We start from the raw sequence: 15,254 nt of genomic DNA, 5'->3' as shown, positions 1-15,254 counted from the left end.
TTCATTAGTTTGGGGCACTGCTTCGTGTTGTGCAATCCTATCCTGGTGGACAGGTAATTTTAAATCACCCTATAGAAAGCACTCTGAGGACAGAAGAAATCCTGAGGAAATGCCACTCCGCTCGAGGCTGGAGTTATAATTTGTTTTGTCTTGTAACTCAAAGGTGTTGCTTAAGATTACATTACAGACAGAATAAGAGACACTCTAATTGGTAAATGTCAAGTATCCAAAGCCTTATGCAGCGTATTACTCTGTGGCAGAAAGCTCCATTGTTGTCCAAAAACAAATCAATGAACCCCTCCATTTTACAGGCTGACATTTTCCACATTCAAAACATTGCCACTTTAGTTTATTTTTTAGTTTAGGGTTGATGTCAAACACACTTTTGGTGTAAATACACACTATATCTCCAAATATTTATCCCTCTTAAGCAAAAAGTATTTACCAACATAATCACCAATTACTAAAAAGATTTGCTAAGAACTACAGAGGCCAGCGTGCAGCATTGAGAGTCACTACCTCCCAATTTTACAGGGTCACAGAACCAAGATGAATTGTATTTCAGGTTATGATTTGCACGACTTTTTTCCATGATATTTGAAATACCGTCTTATATCCAAACAGTTGAACCTTGTCAGAAGGACATCAGAAACTTTAAATCACCGAAGGGCGCTAAAGGTGTGACTTGACTTCTTATATGTTTGGCTTTTCTTTCATCTTTTCTTTTTTTTAATCACTACTACTACTTTCATCTTCACAAGTTGTGAATTCACACTTTCTGTTATCATGTTATCACACTTAAGATCGTGGCAGTGCAGCGCTCCGTTCAGCTCCTGTCCTGACCGTAATTGTTAGGGTTGAACTGTCTGAATATTCACTCTCTTTGCTGCTGATTCTGATTGGAATGAAGTCTATTTTTTATGTTTTATTTCCACCACTGAAGAGAAAATATTGAAACTAATCTCTGTAGCTGTGGTCGTCTGGGGTCATTTTCTGACATGAAATAGGATTTTTGGGACGGTGAGGCCAGGAATCAATAAAAACCGATTTGTAAGCCTTTGTTGTCGCTGAAAAATAATAATCAAAGCCCCAAGTTCTTGGTAAAGTTTGAGATGAAAAGCCATCTCTTACAAACAGGCTGTCTTGTGCTATTACACTGCAGTCCAACTAATCTTGACCCCAATCTCCCAGATATCCAGGCGAGGAAGGGGGACACGTTCCCCTTCCTGGATTCAACCTGTGACAAATACCCTTTGGACTTCTCAGGCAATTTAACAATCAAACTATTCTTTAAATTGACCTTGAGCACAAAAAAGAAAAAAAAAATCATGAAGTGGAGATGGGAAGCTCATCCCGAAAACCTCTCAGCCTAAAAATAGAAAAGGTGGCAATTAAGTGCCAATCTAATCATCCCTCGGTTAAACGAGCCCTGAAGATTCCGCCCTCACATCCCCAAGGCTTTTTTTTTTTTTCACACCACTTCCTCATCATCGCTGGCTATCGGCTTAATTACGCCCCCGCCATCCCCAGATAAGGGAGTGATAGCCTTATCACCACGGCTCATTTCCAAATCCATGAAATTAATAAAGTCTACCTCCCGTCTCAGTTTTGCCAGCAGACTTATATCAGCAGTCACGTACGAGAAGTCTGAAGTAATACTTTGCCTGTTCTTACAGTTGGCACTAAAAATCTAAAAGGAATGATGGAGATTGGGAGAATAAAGACAAGGAGGAGAAGTGTTTTTTTTTTTTTGTATTTTATGCTGAGGATGATTGGGCTGTGGTTTTACTCTCTGATAAGGGTTTTGTCTGTGAGTTCTCTGAAAGATTCTTCTGGCTTCATTCATCATTCGCACAGTAGCTGGATTGTCCATTTGCTTCAGTTGACTACCTAATTGTCCCTAATCTCCCCCTTGGGAGAACTGCTAAATTGCAGTTTTGTGTGTGAAATATCAATTAGCAGCAATACGTTGGAACAAAAGCGTTACCTGCAGACAGCCCATAAAACTCCCAGCTTGCTGTAAGAGAGTTTCTTTATCCTGGATCATCAATAAACCTCTAATCAAATAAAGTGGAGCTTGCGCTGCTTTCCAGTCGGATCCACCTGGAGTCTATGAGCTTTCCAACTCTCCCCGTTGCCTGCTGTAATCAGTGGGGAGACAGCTGGTTTCACCACGCCGTTCCACCTGCCCGCTCCCAAGAGTAAAGGGCTGTGCTTCAGCGACCAAATCCACTCCAAGTCTCTCTCCGAGGCACACTCCAGCGAGACTGGCGGGGGTCTCACACATCGATTTCTGGGAGAAAGGGAAGGTTGGACGGACCCGTCACCACACTGGCGCTGGCAGTGGAATGAGACGGGGCTCCCACAAGGTTTGGGCCTGTCATTTATTTCTAAACGACGGCAGATGGTGAGCTTGGCGCTTGCACCATCCTCTCAATCTCCCAAGGTGCACTTCTGTGATGGATGTGGCGAATGGGAGCGCAGCAGAGGAGGCTGAGGCACATCTGCGCCGGCCGATAACGGGGGGCAAAGTATGTCTGGGCTTTTCTAGCCGTCAACTCGCTTTCACATATTACTCATTCCCTCACACACCTCTCGAGGACTCCCGTCTTACAGGGTTTATTTGGCTCTAACTTCCATAGTTTATTATTTTTTGCTGCCGTTATCAATAGGGAACCTCTCTGTTTATCGTGCAGCTGCCCTTTTGGGTTCGATACTGCTAGCTGGCTGGAAATCTATGCAAACCGTTCTTCCAGCATGAGATAAACTGCATAAAGGTGGTCACCACCGTTCATCCCAGAATTACATTAAATGTAGCTTTCGTGTCATCAGGCTGCACCGAAAGTTATCCAGGAATGACTTTTAAAAAAGTTCCCTTAATTAGATTTAATTAATTTTGTTATCCGCATTGGTTTTTCCGTCTTATCGGAAGTCTGTTGGGTCTTTCATAGCATTACATTTCAGTGTACTGTTCCGATTGAGGTTCATGTAATTATAAAGATGCCCAATCTTCATGAACAACAATAGCTTCTAAGGGAAGTAGAGAGTAACTAATTACGAGCAGCAAGTTAGCAGCTGCTTTAGTGAAGAAAGAATGCACATCTGTGCCTGCAAAACAATTCAATGTAAACTAAGGAGATACAGTTGTTGCTCCGTGATTACGTTTTGAGCCAGTAGCTCTGACATTATTAAGTTGTCTATGAAATCACACACAAATACTTAAAAACCCATTTCTAGTTTACTGTTTTTGTTCGCTCGCTGGCTTGTCTGTCATTACATGAATTACTTCATTTAAAGACAAATTTTAGAATTAACAATCAAAGTCTCAAACTCTGCTTTGACATTTAAATTACAATTCTATTTGCTTCGTGGTGTTTGTTATAAGAGCCATGGTGAAGACCGTTGTTTGGCTGTTGTGTTAGCCCTGATTACTTGTTTTGTCTGTAAATGGTGAAACAGAATCACATTATCCCAGAGCCAAAAATATTCAGTTTACTATATTCAGAGTCAAAGAAAAGCTATAAAATCCGCACATTGAAGAAGCCATCACCAGAATGTACAAACAAACCCTCACATCCTACGTACCATCTAACACATTGGATCCAAACACACATTAAAGTGAGAAATCCCCTCCAAACAACACCTTTGCAAAGGTCACTTCAGCTTTATCATCCTAATCATCGAACACAATCACTTTCCAGGATGTAAGTTCGCATTAAAAGCATCACGACCCTCCCAACCGCATCGCTGCCCACAGACGTAACCATGGCAACAGAGACGTTGGGCCGCCCTCCGACGATGCATCTCCGGGATTCTCTGTGCGTCGCTGCTGGGTGACAAGTCAGGCGTAAAGAGTCGATTTAGCTGCGGCATTGGGGAGGTTCGCACATTAGAGGAGAGGAAATAGGAGCCAGCAAATACTTAGTGGGTGATTGGCTCCGCAATAACAGAACACCCCCTTTGGCAGCTCGTCAAGCGGTGCTATACGGATGCCATTACAAACAGGCGGCCATTAGCCGGCCCTGAGGCTTTGTGAGGCTTGTCGCTGCCTCACGTTTTTAACCCCCCCCCCCCCCCGGCTTTAAGATGTGTACAATCAGCTGTACAGGGCTCACCCCTTTTTTTGTCTTCATAAACTTTTTGCATTTATAGAGATGGATGAACGGCAAGCATTAAGGAAACATGGGCTTTCAAGCTCTGAAAGAATATTTCACATTACAGAGTGAAACATCCCTGCAAAGTGCTATTCACATCATTCCCCAAAATAAGCAATTTTGGTCAAAACATTGCACACTGTGTACACAACGCCTCAGAGGATGAGACCCAGATCCGACTAACAGAAAACATGAAGGTAGACTTCTCTTTTCAATTTCATATAGACGTAGTGTTCATATTATAGTTGTTAAACTAATAGTTTCGAATACTACCTTTTTATAACGATGCAAACACTTTAAAAGCTTTTTTTTCCTTTTTTGCTGAAGGCAGCACTAGACTAGCTGCATTCTATTGACTTCCTCACTCTATGAAAATGTGCCTCATGCTGGGTCGGGACAGAACAGAATGCACAGTACATAAGTTGCTGGATCTGCACAGAAACGCTATTAATATGCAGTAAAAAAGCAAGCGTAACCAGTGGCGGCATTCATATTTTATCACCATGGGGTAGGTTACACTGATGTGTCCTACATATTTATTTTTATTGTGGGGTGAAAAGCCTGACGAGATGCATTGTCTTTGACATATGAAATAAGTCTCACACGTTCTTGTGGCATTGCGAGAACCCAGTTTGCCATGCAAGTTGGCCGAAGGTGTGGTTTGAAGACAATTTTGAAATTCAGAACCAGCAACGCTTGAACTCAACTCAACTCATAATGCTGAAATCCACTGCCATTTTGAAGATCTTCCTAGCAAAGCAAAGGCTGGGCCTACAATACGTTATGGGCCAGAACATGCTCACAATGTATGCATCCATGGTGGGGTATGACAACATATAGTGTATGTTATGTAAAATGAGTGGCCTACCGTGCCCCGTACAGCCCGGCTGTGTGCACTTCAATAGTCTCTTCTACCACCCATGAGGTGGTGCACAAACACCAAGGGAGGTTTTGAAAAAAAAAAAAAAAAATCTCACTTTCACAGTCTCGCAGGCACCCTCACTGACTGGCATCTCATTAGGGGCGCGAAGCGCTGCGCTCGTGTGTTCGCCGCCAGACAGGCCACGCCACAGGCTGCATGCTAATTGCAGAGGCGTAGCCAGCATGAGATGACCTTGTATGGTAAAAGAGGAAGGAAGGCAGAGAAGTGGTTTGGTTTAGCGTCTGGTGGGAAGGGGGCTCTCCCCCACCGACCGCTTTTGTCCTGACCTTGGACAGCAAAGTCAGCCAAGTCTGACCACTCACTGGCGTACGCTCATGAAGGGGAAAGTCTCATTAAGAAATAAAAAGGAAAGCAGTGTGTAATGTAGGTGGCAAGCATTTTACTTGTGATGAGCAAATAATCTCATTGATTGACATTAATTTGCTTCTTATCATATCTTTACAGCAATTTGAAAGCCTTTGGTTTTTCTTTTGCCTGACAACTTATTAGATAAAATGCTTCAAGTGAAAGTCACATTCAAAAACCCATTCTGGCAGTAATTTTGACTTGACAGTAATATGTATATTTTCACCTTTTGTGACATTAATTTACAACGTCAGTTGTATTACACTTTTGAGACTTGGCTCATCTTTACAAAAAGGAGTGTAATTTGCATTAAAAGGAACAAGCTTCTGTGCAAACACTGACTGTCTATGTTCATGACACCAAAGTTTTATATTTTTCTTTGCCATGTAGATGTGGACTTCTAACAACACTGAACCCTGAAAGGCTCTGTAACTTCATCATAACCTCTCCACCCTCCAAGTGAAGCACTCACATGTCAAGCAACTAAACTGTAACGTCCTCTGATTGAATTCCATTCAATGACAAAACTTTCAAACACTGAGATGGACAGAAAGGACAGACGGGGAAGAGTCTGGAACTGTCCAAAAAAGGTCAAGTACGGCAAACTACAGTTTCCTCTGTCATCAAGCTACAAGCCTTGGCAATGGCTTGTAACTTCCTAATACCCGAATCCTGGCCAACTTTGATGTACTTCCTACAAAGAAAGATTACAAAAAATGTGTTGCGAGAGAGAGAGAGAGAGGGAGAGAGAGAGACATGGTGAGAGAGGGAGAAAGAGAGAGAGAGAGAGACATGGTGAGAGAGAGAGAGAGAGAGAGAGACTATAGCTTTCTGTCTGTTTTAGTGCCATTAGTTCCTCCCTGCCACTCAATGATAAAGAGGATCTGCCATCAGCCAAACCAGCCATCTCTTTCAGTCCTCATTAAAATGTCGTCATATTAAAAAATAATTTCAGGCCTCTGCTGATGAGCGTTTTATTGCCTTCATGAAAATGTTCTCACTTTGGAGTCAACGGGAGAGAAAACCTTCAACGAGTAATGAGAGTGGGAGACAAAGAGAGGACAGGGTAGATAAGGCTGATTTGTTGCATACTAGGGAGGGTAGTTTCGTTCATTCTAGTTCATTAATAATTTCTTTATTTTGCAGCCCAACAAACAAACAGTAAAGAATCCACGCTGGCAAGAATAAAGTGATCAAGATGTTAAACTGGCCATTAAAAGAAAACAATAGAATAGACAAAAAAAATCCTGCTAAAACCGATTAACAGGATAAAAAGCAACAAAAAAGAGAGGCAATATAAAAAGGACAAGAACATTCTTACCCTATGAATTAATTTATAATTAATTTAATTAGTTCTGGCTGGTTTGATGTTTAGTGTTGGGGCCTCTGTAAACATTTTTTACATTACATAGATAGTCACGTCAACACAATATCCAGTTATTCAAACAGCAACAATTAATCCAAATAGCTTCCAATGCTACACTGCTACACTAAAAAGGCATCTTACGAAGTGGTGCCACCCATTAACAACGCATTTCACCTTTGCAGGTCAGCTGTTGCTCTTGAACATGTAATCTGAGTTAATCTTCTACTCGCTTACAAAATGCTTCCACAAGCACTTTTTATCGTAGAGACACATGAAATGGAAAAAGCAATTTTCTAACACCCTGCAGTGGAAAAAACCCGCAGCAGCAGGAACTTAGAGGCTATAAGCGGGAGTATAAAGGTTACTGGAAAGGTACTTTGACACATTCATACTTAAGCAATAGCCTAATGAAAAAATTCTGCTGTTCTAATGACACCCAAAAGGTTATATATGTTGTGCATATAAAGCTCAATAAAGAGTGTTTTTGCTGTTTCAGAAGCATGTTGCTAATGAAAGTCCTTGAAAGATCAAAGGCACAATAAAGGATGAGGTTTAAATGGAGAAAATCCTAAAGCTATTCATCCCCGTGGACGTATTATGAGAGGTAGCACTTCAGCCCTTATTGTTTGGACTTATTATTATTCTGATTTGCAGCATTTCAACATTTCCATTTTGTTGATTTGTCGCTCCGATAATGAACAGCCACACAAGCGCGGCTTGTATGCATATCCTGTAAAGGCTGGAGAGAAAAATAGTGGCTCGGCGTGCAGATGCTCCTGCACAGTGCTCCATGATGCAGATTTAATATAACCATATGCTGATGTTTTCAGGCACCAATGCTGATTAAATGAGCTGCTTGTATCAGATGAAGAAGTAAAAAGTTTTGCACCATTTGTTACGTTGCGTCATCCTATCTCTCTTCTTGATAATCGCATTTCTATTCAAAGTGGAGCACAAACAATAACGTTAGACCAGTGTAGATACTCGCACTCTTTCCCTGAGCTGTGGGTTTTGCTTATGAGATATTTTAATCGCCAATAGAAACACGGCGCACCGGAGTCAATCTATTAATGGGGGAAAACATGAATTATGAGAGGAAATTAAACTACTTTCACACACACTCAGACACATGGAGAAACTAAACACACAAACAGGGTTTGTGTGAGTACATTAATGTCCCAGCAGAATACGCACACATAACTACTTGATTGGCCCCAAGGGATGTAATATCTACGCTTTAATTCCAGATAGCAAGTAAGCATATCCTGTTACAAGCCATTACAAGAGTTTAATGCCAGGCACCGTGTTTGTTATGCTCTCATTTTACATCTTCACTTCTTAGGCTTTAGCTCTGTTTGAGATGCGATTAAAAAGATTTCCGCTACTTTGGTTACAGCTATAGACTTTTCTTGTCTTGCTAAATTTACTCACGTAATCAAAAATATTCAGTTGAAAATAACTTCTTCTATCTCCTTAGTTAAGGCTGACTAGGAGGGAGGAGTAACAACTATGGACAATGTAAACATAATGCATGTAACTGATTTATTTTCCCTTCTGGGTCTGGTGTGTTATAGATTTTATTTTGCGTGTTGTATTTTAGAATGTGTAGCTGCTGGAGGGAAACATGAATTTATTGTCCTGGCTCTGTGCTCACGTCCATTCACTTGCCAGACAGAGTTGCTTGTGGCTCCGTTTTTGGGGGTTTTAATACAGACAGATGATGCCAAAGCAATGTTAGGTAATTATTCATACTACTACCCACTGAGAACTGGGATAAAACAGAAAGTGAGCAGAAATGTGCCAGGAAACAATGCTACAAGCACTCAGACCCTAAAAGAACCCAAACCCCCCAAAACTAAAAGTTTCACCAAAGGTTAAAGCTCTTTCTTTGCAGCAAAAAAGTTCATATGGCTGTTAAATAATTCTCAATGACATGATAAATCTTTATAGACCGTTCAATAGTTTTGTGCAGTGTTTCCCAGTGTTTACTCCTCCAAAGGGTCACACAATTTATCTCAGAGGAAACAAGAAGAAAAAAATGTTCTGCCACAAAAATTTGTATTTATTTTGAATTTTCTCTAATAGTTCTGTGACTTTAGTTTTTTTTATTATATCTGAATTTAACAACACCAAGTATAAAAAGTAATAGAGAGTGGCGGGATCATAGAGTGACAAAGTTTGTGTTGAAAGGAGATTAAGATGGATGGACGGAAATCAAATGGCAGCCAACATTTATCTTTTTTAAGAATGACCGTTATCTCACGATTGTGTTCTTTTACCTTAAGGGTGTTTTTTATTGTACCCTTGAAGAAAAAAACTAATACATTCTCAACAAATGACCCCAATAATTTAGTAAAATAATACTCAAGCAGAAAATAAAAAATGTAAAAACAGCCTATAGTTTGCTAAAAACACTTCTTTGGGTGTAATACCAGCTGATAAATACTGCGCTCTGGGGGACCAGTGTTCATTTGTGACATCCTCATTTCATATTCTCGCCAGTTGGGCACGCCTCAGTTTTGAGGTGTAATATAGGCCTGCCAAATCAGCGGTAGCCCCATTACTCATCCCCCTCTGCGCTGTCTCCTGGCTTGTGCTCCACCGCTAATGCAGATTACAGGGATATATGAGGGCTATTTTGTTCGCTGCAGGGTGGAAACGATCACAGGCAACCCTATCCCTCTCTGATGCACGATTCTACATCTGTTCCCCCCACGAAAGCCTATCTGGAGATCCATCAGAGCCAAGCCCTTATCAGATCTGAGGCTGTTACATCTCTTGCACATCAATTATAGATGCTATGGGTAAAAAATGGGGTCACTACATCAACACACGCTTTTGATCCTCAGATACATTGTTTGGTTAAGTTATTAGTCGTTTTAGATATAGTTTGTGCGCGTTATATTGTTACATTCAACACAATGGCCTCCGGTGAAGGAGAATAATGGATGACTAGATATGACGTTGCTATAATGATACCTTTCATTTATAATTTGTTTTCATTTGAACTTGGTAGCTTGTGTTAGTGGAATTTGTGTAAGTATAACGAATATTCCCTGTATTCTTTTTATCAAACCGTGTTAATGAACTAACCAAGCCGCATAATTTTCACTGTCAAAAAATCAGCTGATACTTAAGGGAATTTCCAACTTTTTCTCTCATGGAGAACACAGGCAAATTATTAAAATGTATATCTAATCTGTGACCAGGACACGTTCGAAACAGCACGTTTAATCTTTATGCAAGTCTGTCATCTGTTGGCTAAATAGACCATTCATCATATTATTGGGCTTTTACAGCTTGACTGTTTGAGTGATCCGTCTCTCAAACAGCCTCTCTCCCCGGCAGCCCAATCAATCATTTTTCAATGAAGATGTCACAGCTCATTGTGTGGAGTGCTTTCCCAAACAATTTCCAGAGCCTTTTAGATGATAAACTTTTTTTGTTCATGACCACCGCTGGCTCCTCTGCAAAATGTATTTTAGAAGCAGAATAATTATTTCAACCATATGCTTCATAGTTTAAATCCTGAATTCACCCACTGTCAACAATTTTCACCTCAGTGGAGACTTTAGCAGGTGCTGGATTGTGCTCACTATTAACTTTTCATTAGGCGAGGTAAACCGCACTTGTCATCAAGAAGTAGCTGCTGCTCAACAAGGGACGTAATTGGTTTGTGGTTAATGGTTATTTGAAGCTGCAAGACTGGGGTGTGTCCGTAAAATCGCAGTAGGAGCTCTATGCAACTTCCAATTCTCAGGAAGAAGGAAAAAATAGTAAGCGTCGACAGCTGAATCTGACCTGTCTTCCGGGGTTTGCTCGGTAGTGTATGCACTTAAAAAGCAGAAGATAACGGCCCTCCCATTAACTGCGAAGCCATAAGATTGACTCATTACATCCAGAAAGCCACATTGGTGCAATACGTTTTTTTTTTTACACTCGTTCAGATTTAACTTTTATTCCTCTGTAAACTCAACTCACGTCTCTTCTGTTCTGCTTCTGTCGCAGGATCCTTCGGGAGTTGACGCGGAGACCTGCGACACGAGGGGACTGAACCCTGCCGTTCATCTTCCCCCGACACAAGAGGATGTGTTTCAGATAACCCAGTGGGCAGAAAAGCACACACCAACGTGAACCCTCGCTCCTCTCAAAGTATCACCGGATCATGTGTTTTGTATCAAAAATCGTACTTGAAAGAATTCTGCACAGCAACAGCAATTCATCGTGATTTGTGATTAACTATAACAATACAACAATACATCATTACATTCAAGTCATTTACTTAAGTAAAAGTAAGGGTGCCAGGAAGAAGTAACAAAAGTAAAATGACTAGTACTCAATGTTGCACTTGGTTCAAAAGTAACCAATGTTATCTACTTTATTTAGTATGATGTAAATGAATTCATGAGAAAGCATCGTATTTTCTAAGGCGTCTAATCTTAACACAGACATTGAATAATTACTGCTGCCAAATAGATTCATTTTACATTTTTCAAATGTAATGTAGTGAAAGGAGATGGTACTTATTTGCAGTGTTAGTGTTTTTCTTTGTTTCCACCAATGATGCAATGGTTTACACTAACTTGTCATCATTATCTGTTTCCTCTTTCTTCCAGAATTGTATCTACGTAGAATATTAATCACCTAACTGCATCAAACTGTTCTTTTTAGGTCAAGTGCATTGAAATCCAACCTTTTCGCTGACAAATGACTGTGATTTAATGTAATCTGTTACCACTCTACTCACTCCTGGTACCATGAGGTCTCATTGAGGAGTTGCAATCATCTGCAGATCCTCTCCACCACCACCATCTCCACCTGCACCCTCAGTGCACCGCAGTTGCATTATTAAACTTGTATAAGATCATTAGCATACAAAGCAGGAAACCTACTGTGTCATACATATTTAACTGGACGTGCCTGAATTGTGCATGCATGCACAATCACACTGTAACCCTTTTTCATGCAGGTGAACTGTCTTTCTGCTGAAGGAGAGCTGCGAACACACACTATGAAGTGGATGTTACCAGAAGCACGCACAGTTTTAAAGGATAGATATTTATTCATGCAACATCTTGAGAAAGACGAGCTGGCATTTGCCACAAACTTCACATTAAAACATGTGCAGCTGCTTGCGAGAGCTAGAAAATGTGTTTATTTGGAAACAGAGCAGATGGAGTTTGGTTAGGTTCATCAGAGCAGTTTGCTTGGAGCATATCAAATATAGTTTACACACAGAGGAATTTCTGCAATACATATTCATCTGCTGCACTCAGAAGCACGTAATCAAACAGAGAGAAAGACAAAGGACATGGCCCCTATAAATACTTGTATCCCACGTGGTCTACCCCTGACTTTTGAATGACTATGAAATCAGCTCAATTTCTGTCTCCTTCCTTTTCATTCCCTTCCTCCTCCAATCCTTTTTTTTCACCAACTAATGTACCTTCTTGATGAAAGCAGAAGTCCTCTGTTAATAGATCCGCCTCCCTCCTTATCTTCCCCACCTCCTGTGAGATTGCCGTCGTGTCTTATGGCTTTTTATTCCTACGTGATGGTAGATGGGTTCATGTAGGAGTAGAAGCCACTAAACACGCGGTGAGAGCTCGACACGCTGGCCAGCACACACAGCGAGCTTCCTGTGGCTATGACCGCTTCCTGTCGATACGACAGCTGCCACATTATCAAGAATATGTCCATTATCAAGAATATGCAAAAGCAAAAAAAGGAGTCCGCGGTACAGTCGCCGCAGGGGGTGCATACTTGTTTCACGTTATCATTTCAGACCAGATTTGTACTGTGAAGTTTTTTTAAATACTTGTTAAAATTAAGCTAATTGAACAATTGGTTTTAAGACAATAGAGCTGAATGGTGCTTTTTGTGTGGGCTGACAAATCAATTTTTAGTTGTGAATAGACCTATTTTTTCACAAAGGCTTCCCACCTGAGTGATGGCTGCACGTGCCCGGAATTTAAAACTGATTGCTGCATTCCTCTGCCCCGAGGTTGCTGTATAAAACTGGACCTGGATAGCTCTCGAAAAAGATATCAGGAGGAGTGGATATCACAATTAAAACGAAAACAACTTGCAGAGGTAGGTCATCTATGTGGTTTGTTAATATGCTGAATGTGAAGGTACCATCTGTCCTCAAAGAGTATAGAAAGTGTGAGAAGAATGTATCACACATCAATCCTGTTGTCAATAAAAATGTCACCAAATCCTATAAGTTATATATTTAGAAATATGTTGTTGCTCTCCTGTGAAAACCCCAAATCTCCAAGATGACAACTTTTATGACCTTAGCTTTGTAATGTTTATATTTCTTCAAGAAACGCGGTTTAAAGTGGTTTTAATGTAGATATTATTGTATTAACTCAGTTTTTGGTTAGAAATGTGTACAGTTGTGTTTAGGTTGGCCATATGAGCGCGAGTTCGGTACTTTTAGCTCTCTCACTCTTAGTCTCCACCTGGTCCATAGACTGATATGTTGCTGCTAAATGCTGCAACACATCCATCCCCTGCTTGCTGTGTATGTCTACAGGTCTAAATGCAATTAGTGTTAAATCTGTTTTAGAGCTTTTTTGTCTCACATCTCCGTTTTTCTGGATAGCAACTACATCGTTGTTTTGTTATTTTTTGTCATTTCACATAAATGTGTTTTTAGTCATCCATTTCACATTAGCTCTTTGTAAGGACTCTCTGCCTAATTAGACCCACACTTTTCCTGCAAAGCTTTCAGCACCAACCTGAAAAATGAAACTCAGCTCAGGGCAAATCCCTGTTCAATCATAAATTAGGTCCAGAACAAGTCAAAAAGTCCTATAACGGTATCATCGGCACTAACTTTCTGCCTGAAAAGAACTTAGCACCAACCAATTAAGACAGATATTGAAATGATCCTGCACGTGCTCTGTCTGGTTGGTGCTGTGGGGATTGGGTTTAAATGTCAACCTTCTGTTACTATTCGCTGTAAAACAGCCTCCTGGTTTTCTCCTCATGAGCAGAGTCTGATTAATTCCTAAATGTGTAGTTGTTGTAAACCCAGAACTGAATAATTAATCCCAGGATATTACAACAAATTGACCAATGCTTGCAATTGTGTGACATTATCTATGTGTCGATATTAGGGGCATAATTATTCAAAATGAAATTGCAATTGATATGGTCTACTAAGGCTCAATGATTTATTCAGAGCTGTAAATTGTTATGATCTAAAATTCAGCGGGGTGGAATGGAAAGTTTCCCTTGCTTGCGGTTTTGGTTGAATTTATTTTTCAGGTTCTCATTTCAACATATTCTTTTAAAGAGACATGAGGAAGTCTGAGAGAATAGTAGAGCAGCAAGGACACGTGAGAAGAAGCTAAAAGGATTCGATTCGGGAACAGTGGGGGTCCATGGGAATCTAACGGCTCCCAATCAATGATCATCGTATCTATGAGACAGAGCCTGAATTATTTAAAACAGCTTAGCATATGAAGGGGAAGTTATCTTTGAGCAGATTGTGGCCATCCGCTTTTTCACCCGAGGTTGTGTTCTCGTTTTGACTGTGCTGTAAACCTCATATTCTCAACGTGTTCGGCAAAAAAACTGGTTACCGTGCAGTTTTTTGATTTATGTAATTGGGCCCTCACATAATGGAACTTGATTGAGTTGTACAAGGTCGCATAATCCTCAAGTTTAGGTAAAAACATAAAAAAAATGTCAGAAATGGAGAAATGGGACTTTCATCTGACAGCTGCAATAATGAAGCATGTCTGTGTACAGTATATGTAAGAGTGCTGAGCTACTGTACCTACCTCCCTCGGGCTGCACTTTCTTCTGTAATAAATAATGCTCTTTAGTGTTCTCTGCTTCATTTGTTCCCTGTTGTAACGTCAATAAATTATAAATCAAGCCTGTTCAACCTGCCGCACATCTCTCGTTTCATTTGTTCGTCCAGCTCTTTTTGTGTGTGTTTCTATTGCCACTCGCAGGCACACCCAAAGTGTACACACCAAAACACACAGTGGCTTTCACTGGATTTGATTACGAACACATGTAGCTAAGTATAGTACAAATAGCTAGACAGCAGCAGGAATGCGGCAGTAAAACGTGTCATATTATTTGAAGCTTAAGGTATAAGCTCAATTTAAACTGCCTTTTATTGACATAATTGCTTATGTTCAGTGCATATTTAATCTGCTATAAGCCATGAAATTGCCACACATAACAACACAATTACACACTCACTCACAGAAAAATAAAGATGGATTTCAGGCTTTGCCATGTTATCCCACAGAGTTGTCTGACAGCGGGCAAAGTGAAGGACTGTTTAGGGGATGAGTTGCAGAGGCACAGTGGGATTCTTTCACTCTCTTTTCTCAGGGATTTTGGGCAGCAGAGCTCGCCTACACACACCAGCTGCCTGTTGTCTGGGGGGAATCGCCTCGGCCATTTTTTTTCTGAT

At 40.6% G+C, this 15,254-nt stretch overlaps 1 long non-coding RNA gene across 1 annotated transcript in view; it reads left to right on the top strand.

Moving 5' to 3' along the window:
* Positions 1-14,716, top strand: part of LOC119211274 (uncharacterized) — a 36,369-nt gene extending 21,653 nt beyond the window's left edge. The window contains exon 3 of the long non-coding RNA XR_005119756.2: positions 10,817-14,716. This is a non-coding gene — a long non-coding RNA (uncharacterized LOC119211274). The remainder of the gene's footprint in view (positions 1-10,816) is intronic.
* The last annotated feature ends 538 nt before the right edge of the window (positions 14,717-15,254 follow it).

The sequence above is a fragment of the Pungitius pungitius genome, chromosome 2 (genome assembly GCF_949316345.1).
Source record: "Pungitius pungitius chromosome 2, fPunPun2.1, whole genome shotgun sequence".
In the NCBI taxonomy this organism is placed as follows: Eukaryota; Metazoa; Chordata; class Actinopteri; order Perciformes; family Gasterosteidae; genus Pungitius; species Pungitius pungitius.
Note: the sequence above shows the minus strand (reverse complement) of the source record. Positions and strands in the feature narration are given on the sequence as shown.